Below are 25,075 nucleotides of genomic sequence, written 5' to 3' on the forward strand. Positions count from 1 at the left end.
TTAAGTGAGTTTTAGCTTGTAAATTGAACAGATAGGATCTGTCTCATGTAGGCAACTCAAAGGTCTCATTTTTGCAGTCACTTTTGTCTCCAGCTACCCACTTTAACTTTTCCGTCTTTGTTTATCCTCATGCAGTACATTCTGTGAGTGCCACAAACTATTTGTCATAATCCAGCGTGCATTCAGTGACCTGACTTAGAACTGTAATTACCACAACAATCAGAGCACTGTCATGGTTTTCTCAGTTTGATATATGGTACATTACCTACTGCCACTAAAGCTCTAAAGAAACCCAACCTCAGCAATAAAAAGGAACAAAAATGAAAATTTCCAGTGAGCTCATCTAACTGAAGAGGGAGAGTGATAAGCAAAAAGATTTCCAGAAGGAAAGAGCTCTCTGTGTTTTCAGTATCTTTATCTTTATTTAAAAACTTGGTATACTGCTCAGCTTTCCAGATCAGAGAGGTTAACAAAACTTAATCCAAATAAAATAAGGTAGTCAAGAGCTCCATCAGTTGATAGATAGACCTAAACCATAGGAGAGGCATAATTGAATGAAAACGTCTATCTCCATGGGCGTTTATCTCCGAGAACGGGTCCGTGAAGGGGTGGACCGAACCGTATTTTCGAAAAAGTAGACGTCCATGTTTTATTCGACAATTTGTGAGCTGGGCGTTTTTGTTTTTCAGTGATAATGGAAAATGAAAGCGCCCAGCTCAAAAACGAATAAATCCAAGGCATTTGTTTGTGGGAGGGGCCAGGATTCGTAGTGCACTGGTCCCCCTCACATGCCAGGACACCAACCGGGCACCCTAGGGGGCACTTTTACAAAAACAAAAAAAAAGGTAAAAGAGCTCCCAGGTGCTTAGCACCCTTCCCTTGTGTGTTGAGCCCCCCAAATCCCCCTCAAAACCCACTGCCCACAAGTCTACACCATTACTATAGCCCTAAGGGGTGAAGGGGGGCACCTACATGTGGGTACAGTGGGTTTGGGGGGGGGGGTTGGACGACTAAGCATTAAGCAGCACAATTGTAACAGGTAGGGGGGGATGGGCCTGGGTCCACCTGCCTGAAGTCCACTGCACCCCCTAACAACTGCTCCAGGGACCTGCATACTGCTGCCAGGGAGGTGGGTATGACATTTGAGGGTGAAAATAAAAAGTTGTGAAACATCATGTTTTGTGGTGGGAGGGGGTTAGTGACCACTGGGGGAGTCAGGGGAGGTCATCCTTGATTCCCTCTGGTGGTAATCTGGTCATTTAGGGCACTTTTTGGGGCCTTATTCGTGAAAAAACAGGGTCCAGGAAAAGTGCCCTAAATTCTAGCTACAAACGCATACTTTTTTTTCCATTATCGGCGAAAGGCGCCCATCTCTCCTCGGCCAATAACCACACCCCAGTTCCACCTTTGCCACGCCTCCGACACGCCCCCGTCAACTTTGTACGCTTCCGCGATGGAGTGCAGTTGAAAACATCCAAAATCGGCTTTCCATTATACCGATTTATTCGTTTTTGTGAGATAAACGTCTATCTCCCGATTTGGGTCGAAATCTAGGCGTTTTTCTCTTTCAATTATAAGTTGGATAGTCAACCAAGATCACTCAATCAATATAGACATACAAAACTTTATATTCTCCAGACTAAAGATCAAAGGTCAGTCCAACAAAATATACAGAACCCTGTGCCCGCCCTATCTACGACTAGGGGGCACACAATGAAGCTACAAAGTAGTAAATTTAAAACGAATTAGAGAAAATATTTATTCACTCATTGTGCAATTAAACTCTGGAATCTGTTGACCAGTTTGAGATCCCTTTCACGTGTTAGCCACGTTACAGAACTTAGTTCTTCCCTTGAATGTGACTGAAAGAGGGCATTGTACAGCATTCTGCCAGCTCTGACCTACTGCTAATCTCAGTACCAGGGAGACTCGTTGCCAGTGGGGCACAACCTCTGATCTGCAGTTAACTGTGAGTAAGCGTGCTTATTCTAATAAAGGACGTTTTTGGAGAGATTAGTCTTCATGTGTCAACTGGTGTGCCAATGTTATATAGCAGCAACCAGTCCTAGAGGCCTGCGTGTATGCAGGTCCCTGGAGCACTTTTAGTGGGTACAGCAGTGCACTTCAGCCAGGCGGACCCAGGCCCATACCCCCCTACCTGTAACACTTGTACTGGTAAATGGGAGGCCTCCAAAACCCACTGTACCCACATGTAGATGCCCCCTTCACCCCTAAGAGCTATGGTAGTGTTGTACATTTGTGGGTAGTGGGTTTTGGGGGAGGGGGTTGGGTGCTCAGCACCCGTGGTAAGGGAGCTATTCATGTGGGAACGTTGTCTGAAGTCCACCGCCCTGACCTCTAGGGTGCCCAGTTGGTGTCCTGGCATGTCAGGGGGGCGAGTGTACTACAAATCGTGGCCCCTCCCATGACCAAATGGCTCAGATTAGGACGTTTTTGAGCTGGGCGTTTTTAGTTTCCATTATCGCTAAAAAAAACAAACACCCAGCTGAAAACGTCCATTTTTTCGAAAATACGGTCTGTCCCACCTCTTCACGTACCCGTTTTCGGACATAGATGCCCATGGAGATAGGCGTTCGCGTTCGATTATGCCCCTCCACGTTGAGCAAAACATGTTCTAGCCTTTGTAGAAAGTTCATATGTATACTTCAATAGTTTATAGTAAATTGTGTGAAAGGGTCTTAGATGTACCTTTGACTAGGGTGTATTGTGGTCGCCCTAATGCAGTATTCTCCAGATTCTATATATGGTGCCCAAAATAGCATGCTTAAATTTGGCGCACATCGGGTCTATTCCATAATTGCGCGCACAACTTAATTGACAAATGAGCAGTTAATTGGCAATAACTGGGCAGTAACAATCATTGGCACTAGCTGGCAATAATTAAAATTTACACGCACATCTTCCTAGACAAGATTCTATAAAGATGTGTGTGTAAATTTTCTGCACGGATCTAAAAAGTGGGCATGACCATTGTTATAGAATGTGGCAGATTCGGGCCTAATTTAGGCACGAGAATTTACACCAGGTTTCAATTGGTGTAAATCCTTATTCCCAAAATTGGGTGTGGATCCTGGCACTAAGCATGAAATAAATGTGAATGCACTGCCTCCACTGTATGTAAATCTATCTCATGTATATTCATTCTGGGTATCTTGAAAACCTGACTGGCTTGGTGTGTCTCGAGAACTGGGTTGAGAACCCCTGGTCTAGTGAGATGGGAGGGAGCTGATGCCACACTAGGATCTATTAGTAAGGAGGGCCTTAACAAAATAATAAAAGGCCCTTTTACTAAGCTTAGCATACGCTTAAAGCCAAAAGGCCCATAGGTAAGAAATGGGCTTCTTAGAATTTAGCATATACTAATTCCAGTAGCACATGCGAAAGGTTTAGTAAAAGGGCCCCTAAATTTTTAAGGCAGATTTAAAGCACAAAAAAAGATGAAAGAAAGACCACTGGTGGGAAACAATTGGACATTCAGGTGAGAGAAAACCACTAGGAAATTTTGCTGCAGAGATCTTAGAAGAGCGTAAAGGATTACTACTACTACTACTTATCATTTCTATAGCGCTACTAGACATACGCAGTGCTGTACATCAGACCTTTTCTCACACGAGCACGCAGCTTTGGAACACACTGCTGCGCAACTTAAGAGCGACCCACGAACAAGCATCCTTCTGCAGATCACTGAAGACCCATCTATTTGAAACAATTTACGGAAAGAACCAAAACACAGAGTCCACACTCACTGTTCATCAATGCATCATACATCCACTTATGATCTCCCATCCCCCATAATTCAACACTACTCATACACTTACTCACAGAAATATGTACACCACTTGCCTTTGTGTCTTAACACTGCCCTTAAGCTTCATGTTGATGTCCCACTGTGATATTCCTAATGATAATTCGATTATCTCGCATAACTTGTACAATATAACCCATAACCAAATTGTAACAAATGTATTTTCATTATTCTTATCTTATTGTAAGCCACACTGAGCCCGCAAAGAGGTGGGAAAATGTGGGATACAAATGCAAACAATAAACATAAAGAGACAATCTCTGCTCAACAGAGCTTACAATCTAATTAGGACAAACAGGAAAAAAAAAGAGATAAGGTGGGAATGATAAAATATGGGTACTGGACAAGTGAGTAAGGGTTAAGAGTTAAAAGCAGCATCAAAAAGGTGGGCTTTTAGCCTAGATTTGAAGATGGCCAGAGATGGAGCTTGACATACCGGCTCAGGAAGTTTATTCCAGGCATATGCTGCAGCAAGATAAAAGGAATGGAGGGCCAAATGCACTAAACTTAACGAGCCATTAACAAGCCATTAACAATCAAGTAGTAAACAGTGGCATGCACAAAAGGCTTCTCCAAGCCATTTTCTGATCACGGTAGCAGCTAACGAAAACGGAATGCAGATGAGCAAAATAGTATTATAATGTGTAGAAATCGTATTGTAATGAGATGCACTACCATTTTCCGATTGCCTAACCGTGGAAAATCTAATGGGAGGTCTGTACCTCTTGTTGGGGCTGCACGGGATTTCAAAACTTCTATAAATGTAACCAAAGAAAAAATGGGAAAAAAAATGTCCAAGTGCTCGTCAGGGACGTCCTTCACTGCCTAGCCATGTCCAAGTGCCAATCAGGGCTGTCCTTCTAAAGTGCCTAACATTGACGTCCTTCACTAAAAAAAAAAAAAAAAAAAAAGGACGTCCCTGATGAGCACTTAGACGTTCCCCCCCCCCCCCAAAAAAGTTTTTTGTTATGGGTCTCCTTCAGTGCCCAAAATGCCCACCAACGGAGAAATGGCCCCTCCCTGGCGGCTCTGCCTGCTCTCTGCTTCCCTCCTGTTCAGGATTGCACCCATGCACTGTTCCTGCTGGCTCTTCCTTCAGAAAGAAAACGGACAAAAATTATTTATATTTATATCTTTTTTGGAGGTGCCCCAAATAACCACCGGCATTGGGACGTGCAAGGACATCCAAATCAAAAACTATTTCCCTTTCGATTATGCCCCTCCTCCAGGTCTCTCTCAGCTAAATGCGGTGTGATTGGCTCAGAGAGATCAGGACGAGGGGCATAATTGAAAGGGACGTCCAAATAGGTTTTGATTTGGACATCCTTGCACGTCCCGATGCGCAATCCTTCCCCTTCTTCCAAGAGTGGGGCAGCAGGGATCACCGGCTATACCGGCGGTCCGGCCCACGGCTCTGGCAGTGCTTGTCAGGGACGTCCTTTTTGGACGTCCTTGGCATGCGCAGAGCAGCCAGCATAATGCTTGGCTGCTCTGCGCATGCTCGACCGGCCGACTGGCTTCTGAGGGAATAGAGAATGCAAGTGAGCTACAATGAGCAGCTCATTTGCATTCCGATTCCTTGATGCATGGCCGTTCCCTACTGATTCGCTATGGAATCGGTAAGGGAAGGGCTCTTCCGAGGACCTTAGTGCATCTGGCCCAGAGTCTGGAGTTAGCAGTGGAGGAGAAGGGTGCAAATAAGAGAGATTTACCCAGTGAATGGAGTTCCCGGGGAGGAGTGTAGGGACAGATGAGAGAGGAGAGGTACTGAGGAGCTTCAGAGTGAATACACTTATAAGTCAATAAGAGGAGTTTGAACACTCAGTGTTTTGCTGACCACTGCCGGTGTTAAGCCTAGAAATTTGATGCTGGGCTGAATTTCTGGATTTGCAGAGCCAGCTAAAGCGGAAGTGCAGTATTTTGCATTTAACTAGTTATAGGACGCATAAAGATAGGACTGACTTTTATTCGGTCGTATTTATGTGGTTACATTGGTCTGTTAGGTGCTGAATATCGGCACTTAACTAGCCAAGTGCTGACTCCGCCCCCGGAATGTCTTCAAAATTGCCGGTTTTGAGATAGGCAGTAACTGGACATTTTTAGCATCACTACAGTGCCACTGAAAATGACCAGTTAGCCCCAAACAAGCGATTTAACTAGCCAGGGGCTGTTTACATTGTTTTGAATATTGACCCATCAGTGACCACAGGAAAAAAAAGGTTTAGTAACTCAGGACCATAGTGAGACATTTTATAATAAATCTTCTAATATGGAAACATTTTCAGAAGTCCTCATGCAGTAGAATGGAAACTCTGCTAATGAAAATGGTGCCTCTAATATTCTGGTTCATCATTGGCTAGCACAGGCCACTTAATTGTAATCCTTTGTATTTAGGTTTAATTGCGAATGCACTCAAGCTCTATCCTCATCATGTCATACTTACATATTAAGAGTTTTTTTTTTTTTTTTGCTATTTTCTCACTAACTGCTTGGCATTTCAAAATGAAATTTTACAGCTTTTTTTGTTTTTGCTATCTACATTTATGAGCTGAGTGCAATGAAATTATCTTTAAACACAGTAAAGTTACAGATTTTTTGGTGTAACCATCCAGTGATTTTTGCATATTCAAAAATGTTTACACTGTAAACTACATTGTTTAAAAAAAAACTGGGGTACCAGCTTACTGTTAGTGACATCACAATGACATAGACTTCTGTCTCGAGAACAATGATGGAGGCTTATCATAAGTTCCACCCAAAGCCTCAGTACTGCAGATTATCTGGGACAGCCTGCCATAGAGACTGATCAACAAGGCTGTTAAGAACTTCCTAAAATGACTGAAGACCTGTGTTAAAGCTGGGGGTGGACACTGAGTATTCACAACGACCGCAAAATTGTGACTCATTACTAATTATATTGTTTGAATGACATTATTTATTTATTGCATTTGTATCCCACATTTTCCCACCTATTTGCAGGCTCAATGTGACGTACATTATGCCGTAATGACGATTGCCATTTCCGGATTGAGAAATACAAAATGGTTCTTCAGTGACAGAGTAGATTAAGCAATCAAGTGTAGAGAGTTTGTTTCTGGAATGAGAAGTAGAGTGGTATAACGATAAAGTTCATTAGTGCCAAAGTACAGTTAAGCAATCCAGTGTCGAGATTTTAGCTGTGTTTTAGCTTGAACATTTTTAACGCATAAAAATCTCTAGGTAGTAATGCTAAAATGTCTGATCACAGCCAATATAGTGCTGTACTGTTATGACTAGAGGAATGTGAGCCCTTGTGCCCTGACTGAGCATGGCTAGGATGGAGTGACACCGCACTCGGTCAGGCAGCCAGACAACCCATAGCTTCACCTGGAGAGCGACCGCCGTTCCCTGGGAGTTGAGCCCCCAGGTTTGGGCAGCCACCAGGACTTCTGGAACCGGCGGGGTTGTGCGACCACTGACCAGACAGGCAGGCAAACAGACACAGTCCAAATGCCAGGTAAATCCGTAGAGCAAAGAGTAGTCAAAAACAGTCCAAGGTCAAGGCAGGCAGCAAAACAAGCGAGGTCCGGGAAACAATCCGAGGTCTGGAACACTGGAACTGAAGATAAGGAGCACCGACATGGACCTCAAACACAATTGAGGCCGAAGCAACGAAGGACTGGAGGCAGGGCTTTATATAGTGTTGAAATCACTCTCAAACATGTGCAGCTGATTCAAGATGGCTGCCCCCATCAGCAGAGATGCCTACATCCAAATATGGGCTTCCTTCCTGACCTCGTTACTCCAAGATGGCTTCCCAGGGCCTGATCTATCCAAGATGGCTGCAGCCATTGATCCAACCCAGATGACGGCTGCCAGAAATAGGAAACAGAAACAGACCCTCCTGCCTTCCTGAAGCTAACCAGCACTAAGATGGCTGACTATCTTCGCCGAACCACAACTCGCCGGCGAATCGGCTGCGCAGGCCTGGCACCAGGTGAGGAACGTAGCAAACAAATTGAAGTTTGACTGGCTATTTATACAGTTCAACCTGGCCTGTTAGCTTTGTGGCACTGGCACTGAATATTGCTGGTGCCCGCATAACACCCAGCTCCACTCTGACCTGTCCCAGACCACCCTGGCACTAACCTCCAGATTTTATGTAGCGTGCCTAAAGATCGGTGTCAAAATCGGGGCGGATTCTATAACAATGCACATAATTTAACAAGTTTAACAAGCTATTGAGCGCTGATAACAGCACTTAACAAACAATGATGAGCACTAATTTCACTGATTAGAATTTAGGCACACAACTCACTAAGTGTATTCTATAATGATGTGTGTTAAACTTCTAACGCACATAGGCAAAAAGGGGTGTGGTTATGGGTGGGGAAATGAGCTTTTTCTGGACATTCTGAAATTTACACGCAAAGTTTTAGAATATGGGCCAATGCATGTAAATCTACATGCCTGGGTTTATGCCATGTTTTCATTGGTATAAATGGATATGCGCAGTTTTATACGCTAAGATATAAACTAAGCGTATTCTATAGCGGCACCCAAATCTAGGTGCTGATTATAGAATACACTTAGGCCTCCTAAGTGTCACAGTAGTCAGAGTGGATATTCCACAGCATTGTCTAGTTAAGTGCCGTTGAATATCTGCCCTCCAGCCTCTTCTGCCTGGTTAACTCTCTTTGACTATCAACGCCACAATATTGAAGTGTTTTTGTAAGCAAGTCATTGCCATTTGCCCTATGTTTTTTTTCTGGACAGCATAGCTTTTTCCAACAGAGTAGTTAATTCTATTTTCGTTAAAATCAGGCTTTGTTATGAAATTCAGTTTAGCAAGTGAGGGTAATGTTCCTCTGTAATGTATTTCTGAAACATGGCAAAATAATTATATCTATCTCTTGTGGCATGGATAGGACAGCCCCCCCCCCCCCCCCCCCAAAGTAGCTGAATTAAAAAGCTAAAAGAACTACGTAAAAGCTTAGAAATATTCCCTCACAATTAGGGTTACCATATGGCTCCAGAAAAAGGAGGACGGATTGAGCCAGCCAGGTTTTACTTCCATTGCTTTCAATGGAAAGCAATAGCTTTCAATGGAAGTAATTGAGCCAGCCAGGTTTTACTTCCATTGCTTTCAATGGAAAGCAATGGAAGTAAAACTCAGCTGGCTCAATCCGTCCTCCTTTTTCTGGAGCCATATGGTAACCCTACCCACAATCAAAAGGTGTTGCTTCTCCTATCTTCTTGGATGTTTTGATGCCATGGGAAAGTGGAGAAAGACTGAGTGGGGCAAAGCAGCACAGCTAGGTTTCCTACTGACATCCGGCATGTGAGAGAGAAAACCAGAGCTGGAGTACAACCCTGGAGGTTCCCTTCCCTGTGCTTATGCTCAGTATGCTCAGTATGCTCAACAGCTGGAAACAGGAAGGAGTTCAGTCACTTCCCCTGCCCTTATGAAAATATCATGCAAACCCTCCTGAGAGAAAGGGAGCAGCATTAGTAGCTTTGAGGCTGAGTTAACTCCTGGAACCTAGGTAAGCCAGAGGTGGTTTGCCCAGCCCTTTTCCCCTAGATGTTGAAAAAGCAGGATGAGCAAGATTGACAGAAGCTTGAGAGAGAGAGAGAGAGAGAGAGAGAGAGAGAGAGAGAGAGAGAGAGAGAGTTCTGTGTTTTCCTTTAATCCTTAAAAACTTCCCTGAGCCTAAGGAGCTGATTTGGGCTGTGAAACACATTAGTCAAGAAAAGGACAGTCTAATGCTACCGGCAGTGACCTTAGGAAAAGGCAATGAAAGTCCAGAAGTAGCGTGATTTGTGAGGACCAGGGGCGTAGCCAGACCTCGAGGTGGGAGGGGCCAGAGCCCAAGGTGGGGGAGCATATTTTGGTCACCGCCGCCCACCGCCACCGCAAATACCTTGGCTGGCAGGGGTCCCTCAACCCCAGCCAGCTGAAAACTTCATCCAGCGCTGGTCTCCGGTGCCGCCACATTGCCTGCCCTGCTCTCTCTTCCCCTCATGTCAAGCAGGCTCATTTTAGTGAAACTGAACATGCTCAATTTCACTAAAACTAGCATGCTCGACATGAGGGGAAGACAAAGCAGGGTAGGCAATGTGGCGGCGCCTTCACAGACCAGCGCTGGATGAAGTCTTCAGCTGGCAGGGGTTGGGGACCCCCGCCAACTAACCAGGGGCCCAGAGGAAATTTAAGAGGATCCAGGCCCCCGTGGCCCCACCTAGCTACACCACTGGTGAGGACGTTTGGCTGTATGCTCCAGAGAAGGAGGGGGAGGGGAGTGAAACTCTGGGACCCAGACAAGCTGCGGTAAAAGGGGCCCTGCGCTACTGGCAGTGCGTGTTTTTGCCGTGCGCCAGGGTCCCTTTTAAAGCAGCGGATGAAAATAACCAAAAATGAAATGGCTATGCGGTAAGTTTGCACTTGCCACACAGACATTTCAGGGGGGAGCACTACAGGTGTTGGGCCTGCGGTAGTTCTGGGTTACCACTCGGCAACCCTTTATTAAAAGGGCCCCTAATTGAGAAGGAGCAGAGTCTCTGAACTATGCCTGCAGTTATAAGAAGGGAATAACAGCAGGCACAGTGGTTAGAGTCATAGGCTCTGTAAGTTTTAAACCTTTAATCAACTTTTGTTTCCTGTGTCAAGCAACAGACCCTAAACTTCCCTAACAGAGGGGGAAGGGAGAAACACAGGTGGTAATATGATATTGGGGAATAATTGCTGAGCTGTTACTGAAGACATGGAAGAAGCTTGCTGTTGAATTTGTAAGTAAAAACATACTAGTTCTTTTAAGGAATGGATTTAAAGGAACTGAGAGCTGAAGAGAGGCTTTTCTTGTTTGTCTTTTTCTGCTAAGAGAAGATCCTGTTATAGAGATAAAATGGGACTGTGTTGCTATCCAAACAAAGTTGAATCCTTTGCCTTCTTTTGTGAATAAACAGATTTTTGTTATATCCTGTCTAGTAAAAGAGTTCTTCAGGTAAATGGGAAGGGGAATATTCTCCTTTTAAAAGGGCTGCTGTAGAACTGCTTTGTAGATGGTATCCAGCAGAGGGCTGTGTAGTTAGTCTATCACTGCAGCCAAGATGGTGACTACCTGTCACAATCTATATCTATATATCTACCTTTATTAATCTTTACCTCTTCCACTATAACCAACTCCAACACTGATCTGTTCCAGTGCTGTGTGTGCCTGAGCATCCCCAATATTGAGCAAACCCTTTGACTGTGTCCAGGGAGAGGTAATTTCTATTGGGTTTAGCATCCCCAGTCATTTTGAAAAGTTGACTCCTATGTCCCCACCTATCGAGTCTTGCCCAATTTCTTTCACTCTCCCCGGCCCATAGCCTTTGTCTCTCTGCCCCCCCCCCCTTATTCAGTATCACCCCATCACTCTGTCAGTCTTTCTCTCTCTCTCTCCCTCCTTTCTCATCCAGCCTTGCCTCGCTTCTCTCTTCCTCCCCACCTATCCAGTCTTGCCCAATTTCTCTCTCCCCCAGCCCAAAGCCTGTCTCCCTCCTCCTTTTATCCAGTATAGCACCATCTATCTCTATAATTCTCTCTCTCTTCCTTCCTCCCTCCCCATCCATCCAGTCATGCTTAATTTCTCTCTCACCCTCCCATCTACTGTGGTCCTGCAGCACAGTCTTGTTCCTCTCTCCCCTTCCCCCCGTGTGCCTCCACTGGGAGGCATGTGGGACTCGACTCTCTGCATCACCAATAGTGCCTCCTACATCAGTCCTGGAAGTTTATTTCAGAGGAGGCGGGCTGCACTAGTGGCGCTACAGAGAGCTGGGCATCACATGTCTCCCATGGAAGTTTATTAGACCGAGCCCATCAGAGGTACAACGGGAAGGATGAAGCAAGGCTGTGCTGCATGGCCATGGTAGATGGGAGGGGAGAGGGAGCAAGCCCTACACTCAGTAAAGATGCAGTTCAGGCTGGGGAGGCAGCTGAGACCAACACCAACAGAAGGTAACCTCTCCACTGAAGATCCAATGACAAGCAAAGAAGAGTGTAGCAAAAAAAAAACCCTCTCTCAGATGGTGTTCACAAAAAGATGTTTATTCAAATCGATAAAATAAGCAACCCGACACGAGTCGTGTTTCGGTCATACAGGCCTGCCTCAGGGGTCTAGGAATCTGTAAAAACAGTATGTTTTCCTAGAACGGTAAGATTGCACCCAATCTCATATGGTATGTAAGATCATACGTGGATATGATAAGATAAAATCTGTGGTTAATCTCTTTGAAATGTTGTCCACTAAAGTAGTGGTCCTGGGAGACCCAAACTTACACCTAGAGAATGATTCAGATAACAATGTTCACAACTTTAAATCATTCTTGAAGACAAATGAACTCACTATGTTTAAGGGAGGTCCAACCCATGAGCATGGCTTTGCTATAGATTTCCTCATTTCCTATTCCACCAGTCTGATTGGATCACCTAAATGGAAGCCTATACATGGTCAGATCACTTCCAACTAGACTTTACCATTAATATCTGCCTGAAGAGCCATCCCAACCACCACCCTGTTAAGCTAATATCCACCAGAGGGAAAATCGACAAATCCAGCTTCTGGAATGAGAGTACTAACTGCTCCAGGTCAGACTTCTGCAAGCTGGAGAGCTAGTCACCCAATGGAACTTGCACGGGTCCAGAGTTTCTTGTGTCTTTTGTGACTTCCGGTTCAAAGTCATCACTCTGCACTAGGGCTGCTGTCATAGGGACCCACTTCTTCAATAGGTTGACGTGGAAGATCTTCACCTTGTCCCTCTTGTCAGGTTGTGCTACTCTATAGTTGACAGGCCCTTTCTTTTCCACTACCTCATAAGGTCCTTGCCACTTACATAGCAGCTTACTTTCAGAAGAGGTTAGAAGGACTAAGACTCTATCCCCCAGCTGGAAAGTTCACTGAACGGCCATTTGGTTGTAGGCTCAGAGCCTGAGCCTTTTCCAGGCAAAGCTTGGCAGCGTCACCTGCTTTCTTCAGCCTCTCCTGCAAGGTGAGTACATATTCAACCAAGTTCTTCCCTGGACTGGGTTCCTTTTCCCAAGCTTCTCGAATTACATCCAGAATTCTTCTAGGCCTTCTTCCATATAGTAGTTGAAATGGAGAGAACCCTGTCGAGCTCTGGGGCACGTTCTGGATGGTAAACAATATATATGGGAGTAGGAGATCCTAGTTCTTCACATCTTTGGTCACAAACTTCCTCAGCATCTCTTTCTAAGTCTTATTGAAACGCTCGACCAGGACATCTGTCTATGAGTGATATACTGAGGTCCATAGAGTCTTCACCTTGAGTAAGGCACACACCTGCCTCATCACCCTGGACATAAAAGTATCCATCAGTATCTCTGACAGAATCCCCATCCAGAAGAAAACTTTTTATATTCTACAATGTGATGGCCTCTGGATAGCAGGTGGCATAATCCTAAATGACTAGACTATACTTATGGTCTCAGGCAGTACATTCCAGAGGTCCCATGAAGTCCATTGCTGTCTGCTCAAATGGGGTATCAACAAGGGGCATAGGCACAAGAGGGGAAGGTGAGACCCTTGCAGGACTACTCAGTAGGCAGGTTGGCAAACACTGGCAAAAGAGCTCTACTTGCTTAAATACCCAAGGCCAGAAGAACCAGGCTAAAATCCATTCCCGGGTCTTCTCCTCCCCCAGGTGACCCCCCTAGGAGGTAACTGTGGGCTAGTTACAAGCCTTGCCTATGGTAGGGCAAGGACACTAGTAGCTGCTCCACCTCTTTCCTCACCACCAGGGTTCCCTCAGCCACCCCATACAGCAGGTAATTCTTTACCACAAGATAAGTGGGTGCTTCTTTAGAGGGGTCCTGGTTGTCCATGGGTTTCCTGTCTACTGCAACTACCCTAGCTCGGGCAACCCTAAAGGAATTGTCCTCTGACTGCTCCCTTTTAAAATTCCCCTTAGCACTCTCACTACTCCAGGTAGCATGTCCAAGGGGTTGGGGTTTTGATGAAAGTACAGTATTAGAATGTAAGAATAGCCATATTGGGTCAGACCAATGGTTCATCAAGCTCAGTATTCTGCTTCCAAAGTGGCTAATCTGGGTCACAAGTACCTATCAGAAACCCAAATAGTAGCAACATTCCATACTACCAATCCCAGAGCAAGCAGTAGCTTCCCCCATCTCCATCTCAATAACAGACTACGGACGTTTCCTCCAGAACTTGTCCAAACCTTTTTTTTTTTACCACAGATACACTAACCGATGTTACCACACTGACTATTTTTTTTCAGTGAAAAAAAAATATTTCTTTCTATTAAAAGTATTTGAATAGTTGGTCAGACCAATGGTCAAACTAGCCCAATATCCTGTTTCCTACAGGGCCAATCCAGGTCCCAAGTTCCTGGCAGAAACCCAAATAGTGGCAACATTCCATGCTACTAATTCCAGGCAAGAAGTTGCTTCCCCATGTCTGTTTCAATAATATAGACTTTTCCAGCAGAAACTTGTTCAACCCCTTTTGAAACCCAGATATGCTAACTGCTGTTACCACAATTTCCAGCAACGAGTTCCAGGGCTTAACTATTCATTGAGTGAAAAAATATTTCCTCCTATTTATTTTAAAAGTATTTCCATGTAACTTCATTGAGTGTCCCCTAGTCTTTGTACTTTTTGAAAGAGCAGAGAGACTCAAACTCAAGAACCATCAATGTGTACTTTTACCTACCCTCCCATCTCTCTCTGTTGTTCCCCAGGTCTCCATCCTGTCTCCCACCCTCTTCTCACCCTCATCCAATTTAACCATTGCCTCACTTTCTGCAAAACTGATGACATTCAGAGTTTATACCATCTCACTTCCTTCTGATCTTTCAGAACTAAGGGCCCCTTTTACCAAACTGCAGAAAGAGGGGCTCTGCAGTAGCATCAGCACATGGATTTGACGCTTACCGAGTCTCTTTTTACCACAGAGGATAAAAGGCAAAAAAGAAGAAAATGGATGTGAAGTAAGTGCACACTTGCTGTGCAGCCATTTCCAGGGGGAGTCCTTACCACCACTTCTTTAGGAGGTGATAAGGGCTCCCATACTAAATATAAGGAAATTAATGGGAGGGGAGAGCATAGGAAAGTGAAGCAGAAGGAGAACCTACCCCACTAAGAAAAGAAAATAAAGGGAAAAAATTTTTCCAGAGGCTAGTTACATATATTATAGGAGACAATTCAGTGGAGACAGCACCCAGAATAAGGGAAGATGCTACTATTGGGAATGACGGTTCCTAGCTTCCAAAATCTTTTTTTTAGATGAAAACAAAAGTCTTACTTCCCAGCTTTACAACACACTTACAAGGAAATTGGAGGAAATATGTTCCTCCTAGGGCCAGGACTTGAGGTTTAAAAGCCCCAAATTATTTTCTCCTCATCTGCATGACCCAGGAAAAGTCAGGAAATACATGAATTATTTGACTCAAAAACATCTGATCTTTGAAATGGAAATACAAATAGAGGATCCAGACACAGTCTGGTTCAAAGGCAAAAGTGGCAATTAGAATACCTTTGATGACAGCTTCTCCAGAACTGTCCAAGAATTCTGTTAGATTAAAACTCTGGTGAATTTCAATCGTATTTCTCCCTTCTAGTCTCAAGGCCTGAACATAATCTCCAACATAATACGCTCTAATAATAGGTAGCATAGAATACATAGATATCTTTAGGACTTCATTAAAATATTTCTTTAACATCTCCAAAGGTGAGAACAAATCTTAAATGTAAATGTGTCTCAAAATTTTCTAATGCCTCTATTTTTTTCTGGGATAAGATATTATATTTCAATAAAACCAGTCTAGACAGATTTTAGTTCTTGCATTGACTGTTCTAAATACAAAATTATTTCCCCATGTTCTTAACAGTCTTACCTTGGGTTTGAATTTGCATTTGGAGAGAGTCAGAACCTTCCAAAATCTTATCAAATTTAGTCAGCATAGAATTCTCCAAATAACATATTGCAGCCAGTAATTCTACAAAATCGATGGAGCCACTTAAAGAAACACTTCCAGTGCAGAGACCATCTCCCCAGACGCCGCACTCTTCTTCTCCCAAAGGTGCGGCAAGCTCTACTTCTGGAGTCCCTGAAGAGCCAATGTTTATCTGACGGCATCGCCTCTCTGAGAAGGAGAGGACTCCCCATCAGGACAATCAACTTTGCCTCTACTGTGGGCAGGCCGGTCACTTCCTAAGACATTGTCCGAATAAACAGGGAAATGCCATGACCCAGGGTCACTGAAGGGGGTGGTCCTGGGTCGTTTTTCACTTCTTCCGGATAATCTTGTCTCCGTCCCAATTTCCCTGTGCTGGAAGGAACTCAGTATTAACACTGTAGCTTTTATCGATTCAGGAGCAGGAGGAAATTTTATTGACACTGGTCTCCTGAACCAACTTGGAGCTCCTTCAATTCTTTGCAAACCTATGCTACAAGTGACCTCCATTCAAGGTTTAACTCTTCCCTACTCCATCATTCATGTTGCCCAGCCCTTGCAGATGCAAGTTGGAATTTTGCATAAGGAGGAAATTCAATTTCTGATGCTTCTCCGAGCCATTCATCCTGTTATTTTGGGCCTACCCTGGTTACGGCTATACGCACCAAGTATCAACTGGACTACGGGTGATTTCGGCAGTTGGGGTTCTCAATGTTTCACCACATGTCTCACGCCGGTGGTGTCTTCCCCGAGGACTATTGCGACCTCCCCGGGGGTCTTGAGCCCGGGTGATGCTTCTCTCCCCAAGGAATATCGTGATTTCCAACCAGGGGTGTGCTGGTAAATTTTTAACAACGGGCTCTCTCTCCAGACATAGCCGGCCCTGAAATTTGGGGGGAGGGGGAATACATGCCTCTCTCTCCCCTCCCTTGTGCGGGCACACTAGGCATACCTTTGCCGAGCCCCACCAGCCAATAAATGGACTGCCACCATTCTCTGCTGCTTGTTTCTGGCTCTGAGCAGCATGATAGAACCTTCTTGCGCTTGCATGAAAAGTGCCAGCCTGATGCTCAGAGTCAGAAACAAGGAGCAGGGAGCATCAGTAGTCTATTTACTGGGCTGGTGGGGCCAGCATCACTGCCAGTAAAGTAAAAGAGAATTCAGGAGGGGGCCCAAGCCTACATTTTAGGAGTCAGTTGTTAGAATAGCCATGGGGAGGCCTACTTTAACAACCGGCTCCCAAAATTCTTAAAAACTTAACAAACGGCTCTCGCGAGCCCGTGAGAGCCCGCTCCAGCACACCACTGTTTCCAACACATCTTTAATGCGCAGGAGGCGGACTCTCTTCCTCCTTATCGCCCTTTTGACTACCCCATTGAGCTCCTCCCAGGCAAAATGCCCCCTTAGGGCCAGCTCTACACCCTTTCTCGGAGGAATCTAATACCATGCAGGAATATATTCAAGAAAACCTCCGTAAGGCCTTCATCAGACCCATCCCCGGCGGGGGCAGGGTTCTTTTTTGTTTCCAAGAAGGATGGCACGTTGCGATCCTGCATTGACTACCGAGGTCTGAACGAAAAAAAACCGTCAAGAATCGGTATCCGCTTCCCCTCATTACAGAACTTTTCGACCGTCTGCAAGGGGCAACATGGCTTTACCAGAAGAAATTAATTGAGGGCATGCAATGGATGTGGTCTACTTAGATTTCAGCAAAACCTTTGATACTGTTCCTCATAGGAGACTCATAAATAAACCGAGCAGTTTGGGGTTGAGACCTAAGGTGGTGGTAAACTGTATCAGAAATTGATTGACTGTACATAAGTACATAAGTAATGCCACACTGGGAAAAGACCAAGGGTCCATCGAGCCCAGCATCCTGTCCACGACAGCGGCCAAGGGCACCTGGCAAGCTTCCCAAACGTACAAACATTCTATACACGTTATTCCTGGAATTGTAGATTTTTCCCACGTCCATTAATAGTGGTTTATGGACTTGTCCTTTAGGAAACCGTCTAACCCCTTTTAAACTCTGCTAAGCTAACCGCCTTCACCACGTTCTCTGGCAACGAATTCCAGAGTTTAATTATGCGTTGGGCAGTGGCGTAGCCAGACAGCCAATTTTGGGTGGGCCCGAGCCTAAAGTGGGTGGGCACAAAATTATCTCTGCCCCGCCAAACCTCCACCTCAAAATATAAATACTTTAGCTAATGAGGATCCTCAAGCTCTGTTAGCTGAAGACTTTCTCCGAAGGCAATTAATACCAATCGGTCCACCACTTTTCTCTCTTCCCCGCCTCCAGTCCCCGGTCTGGCACCTCTCCCTAGCTCCACCCCATTGACAATTAATACCTTTAATTAAATTTAGATATTAGATATGTATCAAATGTCAAAGAATTTTAGATATTAGATATGTGTCATATGTCAAAGAATAAAGTGGTTGCTCAAAGCATATACTAACCACAATCGCTCAACTGCAAAACACTATGCACAAATTTGTGCAAAAACACACTCAGAACCTTACTGTATCATAAATATTACACTGGGCAGACCCTAATACACCAATATACCGGTACGGAAAATGCAGACCGTCAACAATATGAAACAAGGGATCATATCACAATTCTCATGTAGAGCCATTAAACACCTTTTTAGGGTGGATAGTGTTCACAATGAGCTCCTTTTATTAACGACCATATTTTATAACGATCCTTCAAGAGGTAGTGTGTCATGATTTAGGCTCTACACCCTTTCTGATGTTTTGGTGCCACCTCAGTAAGGCTAACACACAATCTCTCCACTGCAAAACACTATACACAATCTTGTGCAAAAACACACTCATAACCTTACCAAACCATAACAGCACTAATTCCAAGGGCAGGACGAGCTACAACCTTATGCGTGGAAAGGCAGCATTATAAATACACCAGGCTCTAAAACACCAGTACACAACCTAGTGAAACAAAAAACAAAACAAAACAAAAAAGGCTGCAAATACTACACGCTAGCAGAATACTGCACCTTGATCACACATGAAAAACACATGACACAACAGTGTAGCGCTCTAGAAATGTTAAATTGTAGTAGTAATATGAAGGCAAATTTCTGAACTGGAAAGTTACCTCAAGAAGTCAGACTCAGCATGCAGCAATACTAGAAAAATTGAAACTTACATGCAAAATATCACAGATGCACATTTCCAAAAGCTGACATATTCCAATTAATAAATTCTGAATTAAAAAAATGTTTTCTACCTTTGTTGTCTGATCATTTAGTTTTTCTATTCGCTTTGGTCCAAGTGTCTTCTGTTTTATGGAGTGTCTTCTTTCTATTTGATATTTTTTCACTCACCATGTTCACCATCCTCCTGTGTCCTTATGTTCTCTCCCCCTGCCCTCCCCTCTCCTCATCCATGTCCAGCAATTTCCTCTCTCCCCTCCATCCATCCATCCATGTCCTGATGTCCAGCAATTTCCTGTCTCGCCTCCCCTCCAGCGATCCGTTCTCTCCCCACCCCCGCCCTCCTCTTCATGTCCAGCAATCTGTTCTCTCCCTCTTCCTCCCCCTGCCGTGATGGCCAGCGATTCTCCCTGCCCTCCCTCAGCTCCCCTCTCCCTGCCCTCCCATCCCATCCATGACCAGCCATTCTCCCTGCTCTCCCTCAGCCCCCCAACAGCCCTCCGAGTCTTCTCCGTTCCCCCTCCCCTCCCATCCATGGCCAGCGATTCTCCCTGTCCTCCCTCAGCTCCCCAACAGCCCTCCGAGTCCTCTCCATTCCCTCCTCCCCTCCCATCCATGGTCAGCGATTCTCCCTGCCCTCCCTCAGCTCCCCAACAGCCCTCGGAGTCCTCTCCGTTCCCCCCTCCCCTCCCATCCATGGCCAGTGATTCTCCCTGCCCTCCCTCAGCCTCCCAACAGCCCGAGTCTTCTCCATCCACCCCCCCCCCCGCGTGCACACGAGTGTGTTGAACCTGTCCATTTTCTTTCAGTAGCAGCGAGCGACGTGAAGGAACTGCAAGTTCGCCAGCTTCAAGTTCTCCCTTCCCTGTCTTCACAGTGTGGGACCTGCCTTCACGGAAACAGGAAATACGTCATCGTAAAGGCGGGACCGACACTGTGTGAAGAGGAAAGGGAGAACTTGAAACAGTGTCTTGACGTCGCTCGCTGCTACTGAAAAGAAAAAGGACAGGTTCAACACTCTTGCGTGGGGGGGGGGGGGGATGGAATGGAGGAAGAGGAGCGGAGGAGGGCTGCCGGTCGGGCCGAGGGAGGGAAGGAGGCGCACCACGCAAGGCCTCTTAGAGCGCGAGGCCCTGTCACCCGCACCGCCCTAAGACCAGCTCGACTCGGGGTGCACCACTCCACTCATTATTTTATATACCTCTATCATGACTCCCCTCAGCTGTCTCCAAGCTGAAAAGCCCTAGCCTCCTTAGTCTTTCTTCATAGGGAAGTCGTCCCATCCCCACTATCATTTTAGTCGACCTTCACTGCACCTTTTCCAATTCTGCTATATCTTTCTTGAGATGCGGCGACCAGAATTGAACACAATACTCAAGGTGCGGTCACACCATGGAGCGATATAACGGCATTATAACATCTTCACACCTGTTTTCCATACCTTTCCTAATACTACCCAACATTCTATTCGCTTTCCTAGCCGCAGCAGCACACTGAGCAGAAGGCTTCAGTGTATTATCAACGACAATACCCAGATCCCTTTCTTGGTCTGTAACTCCTAATGTGGAACCTTGCATGACGTAGCTATAATTTGGGTTCCTTTTTCCCACATGCATCACCTTGCACTTGTTCACATTAAACGTCATCTGCCATTTAGCTGCCCAGTCTCCCAGTCTCTTAAGGTCCTTCTGTAATTTTTCACAATCCTGTCGCGAGTTAACGACTTTGAATAACTTTGTGTCATCAGCAAATTTAATTACCTCACTAGTTACTCCCATCTCTAAATCATTTATGAATATATTAAAAAACAGCGTTCCTAGCACAGACCCCTGAGGAACCCCACTAACTACCCTTCTCCATTGTGAATACTGCCCATTTAACCCCACTCTTTGTTTCCTATCCTTCAGGTGACAAAGGGTGGTAATAAATGGAACTCACTCTGGAGAAAAGTAGGTGAGTACTGAATTGTCTCATGGATTGGTACAGGGGTTACTTCTATTGAATATATTTGTAACATCGCCAAAGGTTTGGAAGGAAAAGTTTTCTTTTTTGCAGATGACATGAAGATTTGCAACAGAGTACACATCCTGGCGAGAGAATCAAGAGGAATATCAAGTAAAGAAGTTTTCCTAATGTTCACAAACATTCTTAAATGCTCAGGCATACTGAAATAAAAAAAACAAAGCAAAACAAAAAAATGTTTTTAAATTTACATGTGTCAAAATAACACTTTCAAACTCCTCTTATTGACTTACAAGTGCATTCACTCTACAGCTCCTCAGTACCTCTCCACTCTTATCTCTCCCTACACTCCTCCCTGGGAACTCCATTCATTGGGTAAATCTCTCTTATCTATACCTTTCTCCTCCACAGCCAACTCCAGACTCCGTTCCTTTTATCTTGCTGCACCATATGCCTGGAATAGAGTTCCCGAGCTAGTATATCAAGCTCCATCTCTGATGTCTTCAAATCTAGGCTAAAAGCCCACCTTTTTGATGCTGCTTTTAACTCCTAACCCCTATTCACTTGTTCAGTACCCATGTCTATGTTATCATTCCCTATTTGTCCTGTTTGTCTGTTCTGATTAGATTGTAAGCTCTGTCGAGCATAGGGTTACCATATGGCTCCAGAAAAAGGAGGACAAATTGAGCCAGCTGGGTTTTACTTCCATTGCTTTCAAAGCAATGGAAGTAAAACCCGGCTGGCTCAATTACTTCCATTGAAAGCAATTGCTTTCCATTGAAAGCAATGGAAGTAAAACCCGGCTGGCTCAATCCGTCCTCCTTTTTCTGGAGCCATATGGTAACCCTAGTCGAGCAGGGACTGTCTCTTATGTGTTCAGTGTGCAACACTGTTTACATCTAGTAGAGCTATAGGAATGATAAGTAGTAGTAGTAATATAAAGGAGGGGAGGGGAAGGAAAGAACCCTCAGTATATCTTATCACCCATACTACAACCAGATATGTAACTAATTGTTACTGCAGGTGAGATTTTTTTTAATTTTATCGGGTTCTCTCTAATTGTGACCCATATATGCCATTAGACCTCTGTGCTTAAAATAATGTAACAAATAATGTAATGGTGGTGGGAGGCAGGAATAGTGCTGGGCAGACTTATACGGTCTGTGCCAGAGCCGGTGGTGGGAGGCGGGGCTGGTGGTTGGGAGGCGGGGATAGTGCTGGGCAGACTTATACGGTCTGTGCCCTGAAGAGCACAGGTACAAATCAAAGTAGGGTATACACAAAAAGTAGCACATATGAGTTATCTTGTTGGGCAGACTGGATGGACCGTACAGGTCTTTTTCTGCCGTCATCTATTATGTTACAATGTTTAGTGTTCCTAGTCACATATCAAAGTTCAATCAATATAAAAATGAAAATGAAATCACTTATGTTGTGATAGCTGACGTATTAACAACAATCTTTATAATTAGCCACTGATTCTCCCTCAAATGCCCGACTCCACGCAGGTTTTGTTTGCTCAAACAACTGCTTCAGGGACTTGGATTGATCTGTGATGAACTGGGAAATAGCTTCAAAGTGCTCTGAACTAATAAAAGTCGAGCTGCTGATTAGTTTTGAGCACTGTGAAGCTGTTTGCCACAATTTGTCACAAATGTTTTGGGTAAGCAGCGTAAAATGTATTGAACTTTTTCGGGATCTTACCAGATATTTGTGACCTGGATTGGCCACTGTTGGAAACAGGATGCTGGGATTGATGGACCTTTGGTCTGTCCCAGTGTGGCAATACTTATCTACTTAAGTATGGCCTTGCAAACTCGCTCCTCAATAAACTGATTAGTTTATAGGGTGCCATCTGCCTCACTGTGGTTTTGGTGGTTGCAACATCTTTTTCTAAGCTGTGATGAATATTTTATTTTTCAGCCTAAGACTGCCAAATGTCTATCTTTATTAAAGTTTCTATTTGCAACATCCAATTATTTGCTCCTGCTTCTACTTTTCAATTCTTATAGTAGTACTAGATGTAGACAGCATTATTCACATTCCAGAAGCCAAATTCAATATGAATGAGTTGATCCTTTTGTACTGTATACAGAGCTGTGTCTATGACTGTCAGCAAGCAAGCGTGGTATGTATCCTAACAAGTAAGCAAGCATGAGCAGCACCGCAATTTTTAATAATTAGATTAGAACACTTAAAACACTCTTGTACAAGTGTTTATTGTCAAAACAAAAATATTATTCTGGAAATGCAGTGTAATTACAGAGATAATATGCCAATAAATTTATTATTTAGATGTTAAAATTCTAATGAAATAATTAAGCACTTATTTTCTAATTCTGTGGCATTTTGTCAAGCTGTTCTTCACTGTGGTTCGCTAAGAAGTCTGGGCTGGCAAACTGCTCTGACCTGTTTCTCAGGAGATGTCTGCTGACACACAAGTCAATGTTCCTTCCATGGATATTGATTGTTCCTTCTATATGTTACAGAGATACCAGTATCCTATGTTAACAGGGATTGCAATTTTGGTATCCATTCTGAAGATAGTGACCATTAGCTGTCCATATTCACACACAAATGCACCTTCTGGTTTCCAATATGCTTTTCAAAAAGCAGCGCACTCATTTGATTTATGTAGATCATTAAGCAGAAATTAATTCTGACGTGCTGTATACACTGCAATATGTCAGATGAAATGTACAGCAGCATAACATTCTCCTTCTCTTGCCCTTGTTGTTAATCAGTGACAAGTTATGCAGTAGAATTCAGATTTATGTAGGAAGCTGAGAGGCAACAGGTTGTGGTAGCTTCTGCCATGGCCACTTGTACTAGACTTAGATCAACATGGTTCTAATTTTCAAAGCAGATGGACGTCTTAAATGCCTTAAAAAGGTCCAAAAAAGTTATGAAAAGTTTTTCTAATTCAGCAGTTGACCACTGAAGGGATTAAAGCATAATCCCTCATTAATCCCCCAGTTATTGCTGTCCCCTTCCCTCGTCCCTGAAAGTGAAACTGGAAAGGAAAACCAGGCGCTATGTCAGCTGCAGATATTATGGCCTTTCTGAACACAGCAATAAGCAGGTCAGAGGAGTAGCCTAGTGGTTAGTGCAGTGGCCTGAGATCTAAATCACCCAGGTTCAAATCCAGCTTCAATTTTTAAAAACTAATTCTGACCCTTCCTTAAAAATACCTACTGTACCTAAATATATAAGATTCCTACAAGCCTGAAGGCTATTGAAGTGGTATATGTTAGGTATTTTTCAGGTCTTGGGGGGATTACATTTTTTTAAAGGAGTTATAGGGGAGTTTGAATTTGTGTCTCTAGGTTTATAGTCCACTGTACTCACCACTAGTCTACTCTCTGCACTACAGGGATATCTGTGGCCATATTTTTGAAAATTATGCCAGACAGACATTCATGTCCCTGGTTTTTTGTTGTTCAAACGTTGGACCTTGCATTTCAGAAAATGGCTATTCATTTTGAAAGTTTTCAGTGCAAAAACAGCCATAATTGAACTTGAAATCTAGACATTTTTTTGTCTGATTATGGCTGGGGTTTTTTGAACATTATGAGGTAGGATGGGTTTTTTTGGGGGGGACGGGGTACTTAGATGTATTTTTGAAAATGCCCCTCAATGTCTCCTTAATGCAACCTTTTAGAGTCTGTAATAATCTGATCTTTTAACATCTTTATATCTCCTGGGTTCTTTCTTATATAGTTATACCACACAAGCACTGCTTTTCCCTGGGATCTTATATATGGACAATAATTTAGAATTAGTACATTGCATAAAGTTCAAAATATAGTACATGACTACAATTCTATGTACCAACCACTGTTTCCTTAACACCTACTCTAGAACCACATCACCTGTAATAAATAACTTGGAAATCTTTCACCCAGATGTTTCATTTGTCATCCTGTTGCAATGCCAGAGTTCCCCATCGCAGGTTTACTTGGTTCCTTTTGCTGTGATCTACAGTTCGTCAGTCTTCTGCCAGGATCTCTCAAACTCCTTCTACTTCTCGCTGGATCTCTTCTGGTGATGTTCTTTTAGGCTTCTTTTACTTCCTATTGCGATCTCTCCTGTTAGAATCCTTCAAACTTCTTCAACTTCCTGTTGTGATCTGAGCTCCTCTGGATTAATGCAGTAG

The sequence above is a fragment of the Microcaecilia unicolor genome, chromosome 1 (genome assembly GCF_901765095.1).
Source record: "Microcaecilia unicolor chromosome 1, aMicUni1.1, whole genome shotgun sequence".
NCBI lineage: Eukaryota > Metazoa > Chordata > Amphibia > Gymnophiona > Siphonopidae > Microcaecilia > Microcaecilia unicolor.